The 7,584-nt window shown below is 33.3% G+C and overlaps 1 long non-coding RNA gene across 4 annotated transcripts; it reads left to right on the top strand.

Moving 5' to 3' along the window:
* The first annotated feature begins 5,288 nt into the window (after nucleotides 1–5,288).
* On the top strand, nucleotides 5,289–7,350 carry LOC137834456 (uncharacterized). 4 transcript variants are annotated; one of them, XR_016521219.1, is made up of 6 exons: nucleotides 5,289–5,388; nucleotides 5,866–5,953; nucleotides 6,045–6,074; nucleotides 6,615–6,662; nucleotides 6,924–6,984; nucleotides 7,142–7,350. It is a non-coding gene; the product is annotated as an uncharacterized LOC137834456 (long non-coding RNA). The 4 variants fall into 4 exon arrangements; XR_016521221.1 differs by having other exon boundaries at nucleotides 5,289–5,376; XR_016521223.1 differs by lacking the exon at nucleotides 5,289–5,388 and having other exon boundaries at nucleotides 5,889–5,953; nucleotides 6,531–6,662.
* The last annotated feature ends 234 nt before the right edge of the window (nucleotides 7,351–7,584 follow it).

Genomic DNA, 7,584 nt, shown 5'->3' on the forward strand with positions numbered 1-7,584 from the left:
GTTTCAAATTCGTGACACTTACGCAATGCAAACGCACCATTCGGCACACCCTCTAAAACAATATCAAAACTCTCTACAAAATCATGAAGCATAGAAACATTAGTATACTTAGAAAAAAACTCACGAACTCTATTGTCCACCCACACATATTCGACCTCTCGAGTTTCCTCTCCATGATATGCACTCAAGGAGGATGACATGGCAGGTTCAGGGTTATCTTGGCTTGAAGGGTTGATAGCCTGAGAAGAACCCTCAGTACTCTCGGCATCACTAGGCATAACATCAATAGCCAGAGGCCTTTCCCTACTCAAACTCCCAAAATCCGAAGAAAATAAAGTGGTTACAGAAAGAGAAGACATGGTTACCTCAGAGAAACTCTTCAAAAGTATTCGGTTCTCGGATTCTTGAAGCTAATTCACGGTTAACACGTGAGAAATGGAACCCACCACCACCACTATTTATAGGGGAAGGAAAAAGAGAATACGAACTGTCACACTCGATCCCCATCGTTGGATCAACTCAATATCAACGAACCAGATCACGCGAACTCACTTCACCTAACATCACGTCACATCCACATACCTTGAGTAAACACAATTTTTCCATTCGGCCTCCAGGACATAAACAGACTATACAAACCACGAATATGAAGAACACATTCAAAACTAGCTCACAACCTCTCGGCTTCTTGGCTATCTGTGACTACATTACATTCACAATTTTACTTGAGCCTAGGGGGCATATGACTAAGGATAAACATACATCCAAAGATAAAGTAAATTTTCTTTCTTAGACTCTACGTTGCATTTCCACAAATGTACTACCGGGAGGTCGAAAGGCCGAATAGTCGGTAAGACCGGACGAACGTGGAAGCTGATGATAAACTGGGATTAACCATAATTAAGCCAGTTAATCATAAACCATGATTAAAGCACAAATAGACCTTTGCGTGAACTCAAAAGAAGGCCCATAACTGCCGAAGCCGAACACAAGGCTATAAATATCAGAAGGAACCCTGTGCCATAGGTAATCTTCTAATCTCTAGCATACCTACATATTATACCCAGACTGACTTGAGCGTCAGAGCACCTTCGCAGGTACCCCACCCCGTCGTTCTTGGAGGACTTGCCAGACGGAGACGCCAAATACATGAGCTGCAAGGACGAGAAAACGGAAACTACATGAGTCATTCTGAGAGGTATCCGACCTTGTAAGAACAATAATCTCATATTCTTAAATAATTTATATGCACTTTTGCATATTTATACATCTTTTCAGTAATATACATTTCGTTATAATATTCTCTTCTTTCTTTTCATAATATGAGAAAATAATCTATTTCGTTATAATATTCTCTTCTTTCTTTTCATAATATATGAGAAAATAATCTATTATTTAAGCAAGTATAAGAAAATTGTCAAGAAAATTCGATGTGTTAAACTTTCTTACCACAGTGAAAAATAATTTTTTTTTAATTTTATACTATATTTAAAAGTGACCAAATCAAAATTAATTTCTAGTAAAAATTAAATTTAATATAAACTAAAATTATGATTCATATTAGTTATCACATAAAAAAATTATTAATATTATAAAATATTTTAAAAAAACATCACATTCTCCACCATAATCAAGAAAAGATTATTATTAGAATATCAAAAGATTATTTTTGGAATTGTTTTTATTGAAACTAAAAACAAAAAATAGGAAGAAGGTATTGAGGAATAGGGAGAATTTGAAACAAAGTCTAGGCACACATTACTAATGGGCCACAACTGCGAGTCCGCAATTTATCGGATCCACACGACCTCGAGGCTATTGGGTTCACGTCAACAACAACGCAGAAGCAAACAAATTATGATGTTTCTATCATGGATAGCTGGTTTTAGGTTTCAACACCTTTTGTTGAACAATTTTAATACAAGCCATTCAAAATGCAAGGTTCTAGCCAAATATGCAACAGATATTTTTGTTCTGTATTAAAAAATGCTTTATTCTTTTTTTATAACAGAATTAAGCAAATAAATAATTTGAAGTTGATGTTTTCGTTGGCCAAGAGGGAGAGAAAGAGAGGAGTACTGGAAAGTTGTACTGATATAGCATGTACTGATCAAAACTTGTACTGAAAAGCGATAAACTCCATTTTTAGTTATTCATTCTTATAAAATAAATTGTTCATAAAAATGTGTTTAAATTGAATGAAAAATGCAATTTTTGCATGAGAATTTTACAAGCAAACTAGGTTTACTGTAACACGTGCTAGAAATAGATGACAAAAACGTGTTTAAAAGTAAGAATGGAAACGATTTTTTTTTTCATTTTGTTGAGGGAGAAATAAATGTTTAGCCCCTAAATAAAATTACTGGCAAACACATTCAATAAACGTTCGGATCCTTTACGTGCCTCTTAAAAGCTCCCAAAGTCTTAAATAATGAAATAACAAAACTTTAGACTTGTTCATATTTTTCCTAGAAAATTCTTGTGACTGGTTAGTGAATTTGATACCTTAGACTTTGTCAGTTTCTTAGGGACTTGACCAAAATATCCTCACTGTTTCTATCCATATGGATGGGTTAGCAAAAATAAATAAAAAATACGAAAGAAGGAAAATAAAATAAAAGTATTATACTGTCACTACAAAAAAACGTGTATGTGGTGGCGGTTATAATATGGCAGTTATTAAAAACCGCCACAATTATCCGTATAATACGACACCTTCATAACTGCCATAATTGTCCTTCAAAATGTGGCACATAATTCCCAAATTTTATTCCCTAAAACCGTTGAAAATCTCTCCTCTTTGAAACCCTTTCTTCTTCTCTCTGACCCTCACCATCTTCTCCCCACCGCTCTTCTCCTTCTCTTTGGCACATCCCCCATCTTCTCTCCGCAACTCACCGTCTTCTCTTCGCCACTCACCATTTTCTCTCCGCCACATCACCGTCCCCGCTGGATTTTTCCAAAACAAACTTATTTTCTCCCTCTTGTTTCACTCTCCACTCTCCATCATCTCTGCAAGTCCCTCCTTCGTTTCCTACATTTCCCACATTTCCTCAAATTTTTTATTTCCCAAAACCCTTTTCTTATCTCCATTCCCTCATTCCCCAAAAGTTTCGAAAATCCTTTGAATCCTTTGTTTCTTTGTCTTTCCCAATCTCCTTTCTTTGTTTAACCTAGCCATCACCTGCACCTTCATCGCAATCCATTTTTGTCAGCCTCATTCACAAATATTTTCTTACGACGATTCCCCACCATTAGCTTGACCGCAAATCGTCAGCCTCACTATTAGACTCACCGTTGGTCTCACTGATTTTGCTTCAAACACGACGTTAAGAGGTAAGCTTCCCTCACTGTCAGCCTCACTCATGTTCAAATTGGGTTTTTATTTTAATGTGCATTATGGTCTCTGTAAAGTGCGTAAATTTTTTTATGAGCTCTTATTCCATTTTCTTTCTTGCTAGCCAATATTTATATAATGAATTTGGATTTTCTCAAACTAAATCTAGTTTGTTTTATCTGGTTCAACTCTAAGCTTATGTATTGTATTGATGACCTAAGTGTATCGAACTAATTTTTTGTTGAAAATATATATGGAGAGAAGGGGAATTGATGGAGATCAAGCCCAAGAGGACATGGAGGCCAATCAACAAGATCAAGAGGAGGTGGAGGCACAAATAGAAGACGCCCATGGAGGTCAAAGTCCACCTCAAAGGATTACAAGAAGCATGTTCAAAGCTTTGGGAGCTAGAGGACATTTATTTTCTCTTTTTGTAATTTCTTTAGTTGAAGGTGCTTAGAGGGAAACATTAGAAACCTCTTTTGTTTTAGCATCTTTTTAGGCTTTAGTTAGGAGCTTTAGGGGGGTGTATTAGTAGATAGGTGTAGAAGTAGAATAGGAGGTGCCAAAGTGAAGGAAAGAGTCACACCTTCCTCATGCATGGAATAGGCGTCGGTTTTGAATAGTTTTTAGGAGGGAATTTTGAATTCTCTTAGCTTTATTTTTCAGCACCTTAGGCTATAAATAGAGGTGCTCTCCTTGTAAAATTCAGATTGGAATTAATCTAAGAAAACTCTACTCAAATTTTGAGTGAACTTTGGAGAGCTTTGAGCCTTCTTCTCTAGTCTTATCTTGATGGATCAATGGAGTCCTCAAGTGGCAGCATCACTCTCATCTAGGAGCATTCCACACTTCTAGTGGCGAGATCATCCATCCTCCTTCCATCTTCATGAGCATTTCTTCTCTCCTTCCTTTCTCCTCTTTCTATTGTTTGTGTTAGCTTGTGTTCTTGAGTTTTGGTTAGATGTTCTTGCTGTTTTTATGAGTTTTTGGTTCGACAGTTTTATAATTCTGTCCATTCATCTTGTTCCTTTGCTTTTCTTGCTCATTTGTTCGGTTCAATTTGACTACAATTGGTTCATCCAAATGAGTTTGGGATTTGGTACTAGTTTTTGGTGAGTTCTTGTCTTAGAACAATGATCCAACTCTAAGAAAAGTGCCTCTATAATGTCCAACTCAAGGTGATTCCTAAGAAGGTCAAGAACCTTTCTCTATATGGCTAGTGGAATCACATCAGGAATTCTGAAGGCACCTTATAACATCACATTCTGGAGGCACTTTGTTTTGATCTGTTATACAATTATTTATAAATCTGAACTGTTTATTAACCTAGACTTTATGCTTTGTTCTTGCTGTCATTTTTAATAGTCTTTAACCATAAATTTATGAAGAAGTTGGTGTTCCTATTTTTTCCCTGCATCATACTTCCATTACTACCTAGCTGATATGTAAGGGAAGGAATATATATAGTTTATTTTTTTTTATCAATGTTTGATATGACTCTAAACATTTAAATTTAAATTTTTGGTGCTAAGTTCAAATTTAATGCCATGAAGTTGTGGGCTTATTGTTAGTTTTGTTACTACGAAATTTCAAGTTGAAAAAAATAATCTTGTTGTGTCTTGTACAGCTTGAGAAACAAGTGATTGAGGTTGAGCAGTTCTATGAATCCACTGATAACATTCTAAAGGTGGGTTCACTTGTAAAAGAGAAGGGTAAGGAGAAGCATCCTACTGGCACCAAAAAGTCACTGCAAGATGCATCACATACTGAAGTTGCTGCTGTAAGGAGAATGTAAGAGCTTACGTGCCAAATTTCTACAAAATTGCTTACGTGCCAAAAATATTTTGTAACATTTTTTTAGTAATCTTTATGAATGTAGTTTTTACCATGTGTCCTTTTATTTGGATTTTCTTTCATAGTTCTGATTGAAACTTTTGTCGATGACCAGCTCTCCCTTCTCTCATCAGAGTTCTGGCAGAAATTGTTGAAGCTTCCACTCAAAGTCCAATGTTCGGCTCAACATTTTCGACAAGCTTGTGAGATATCAGGTTTTCCATATTCTAATTACTTTATTTGATATTTTTTAAATCTTAGAATGATAATGATTTGAAGATGTTTGAATTATTCAATTCGTGGCATGTACTATTGGTTAATTTATGAATTATGTGATATTCCAATTTCAAATCTTTTTTGTATTTTATGCGTGTATTTCCAATATAATTCAAATATTTTAATTGCTTTTAAATTTTCACTTAATACAGATCAAACCATTGGAAATTTTGTTATGCAGAATGTTTATATATTACTCATGAATAATTTAACGTGCTAATTCTTGTTAAGTTATTGAGCGAGTTACTTTGTTCTGATAATTTAATATTATTATTATAGTTCAGAAACATTTCTCATACACCTAGAGTTGCTTAATTTCATGATTATTGCAATGTTAACTCAGCTTATCTGTCGGTCATCTCTTGATCCCAATGATGTGAACCCCTTTCTTGATATATTTTTTTTTTTCTGCATAGGCTACGGCTTGGTGGATGGTCAAACCATGGTGAAAGGATGAGAGATTTTTATGCTTGCAATCGTTACAAATAAGTTAAACATGAGGGAGTATATATCTGACTACCCCTAGCATATACTTTGATAATGATATTTGCTTATGAAATTAATCTTGTTGCATGTGGTATGATGAAACTGAAAGAAGAGAAATGACAAAGAATTCGTTGGAGAGGTACTATTCTATTTCTGTTGTTTGACCTTATTTTAAACACGACAAGAATGTTAGAATTGACTAACTACTGTAAAATTAGGTAATAAAATTTAGTTCAGGTATAAGGCCCGAGGGTGAAAGAAAAGAAGAAATCTTTTAATTTCCAAAACTTTTGGTTTAAAAAATTAAAAGAGTTATCTGGATAGCCTTTAACCATCAGATTAAGATGTTATTGAAATATTTGTCCACAAATTTAGAATGTGTAGGAAATTGAAGTCCTTTGTAACAGTAGAGAGATGGAATCATTGAATAAGAAATTAACTCATCTGTTGTGGTGGTGAGTCTGAATTTATCGTTTCTTGTGGGTTTTATATGGAAAAGGAAGAAGATGCTTTGGATTTTGTCATAGTGGTTTACTCAATGCTAGTTTAAAACTTTTTTTTATTTTGATTCTTAATTTCACAATTCAAATTTTAGTTGTGATAAGTTCTTCGAAGAGAAAACTAAGAGAAAGAGGGGGGCACGGTATGAACCGAAAGATATTTTTTCAAAAATTTACAGGTGCATCATGGTGGAGCTGGAACCACGACTACATGATTAAAAGTTGGGGTAAGTAATTAATGTGAATATTACCTTCTTAGATGTTTTTCTTTTACATAGTTCAAGGATTCTTTTGAATGTCTTATTATTCTACTCAACTTTCTGGTCCAAACTACCACTGTCGTGAGGTATAATTGTTTGAGAATGTGTTTGTCACATCACATGTGCTTAAGATTACTTCTCTTAACTTGTGTGAATAGCGTGCAACATCTTTTATACATTTATTTTTCATTGATTCTTATAATTTTGGTCTATTTGATTATCATGCAGGGGTCTAATCTTGCCACATTACCTCATCCAGATAGTGTCTTTAAAGTGCTTTTCATCAATTGTTAGTATACATTATTGTATTGGAGTTGTTTATATTTGATTTTTCTGTGTTTGTTTCAGACACTCATTTCAGTATTATGTGCTTTTATTATAATATTGTTTTCATTTATCTTTTAAAAAAATTCAATTAACTCTAAATATATTTTAACTTATTTCAGGCATAGAATGATGTTGGAAGTGGTGCTCAATCACAGAATATATCAAATGGAGGAAATAAGACAAATTAGGATGGGGAGTTTAGTTGTAATATGTTTAGAAAGTGAAACAATTTATATTTTAACAATTTAATTTACTTGTTGTTTGGATTAGTTTGACATTATCAACTTTGTTTTATCAATTAATAAATTTATTCATCTTTTGATTATTATATTTATCAATATTAATTATATTATGAAGTATAATTATATTATGAAATTAGTTTATGTTATAATTTAATTATATTATCAAACATAACTGTGTGTATGGAAGTTTAATTATAATATGAAATTAGTTAATATTATGAAATCAAATTATAAAATTGATTTAAATAAATTATTATAAATATAAAAAATAAAATTAAAGTTTAATTATAATATGAAATTAAATAATATTATGAAATCAA

This window comes from Phaseolus vulgaris, chromosome 5 (genome assembly GCF_051622355.1).
Source record: "Phaseolus vulgaris cultivar YP4 chromosome 5, ASM5162235v1, whole genome shotgun sequence".
Taxonomy (NCBI): domain Eukaryota; kingdom Viridiplantae; phylum Streptophyta; class Magnoliopsida; order Fabales; family Fabaceae; genus Phaseolus; species Phaseolus vulgaris.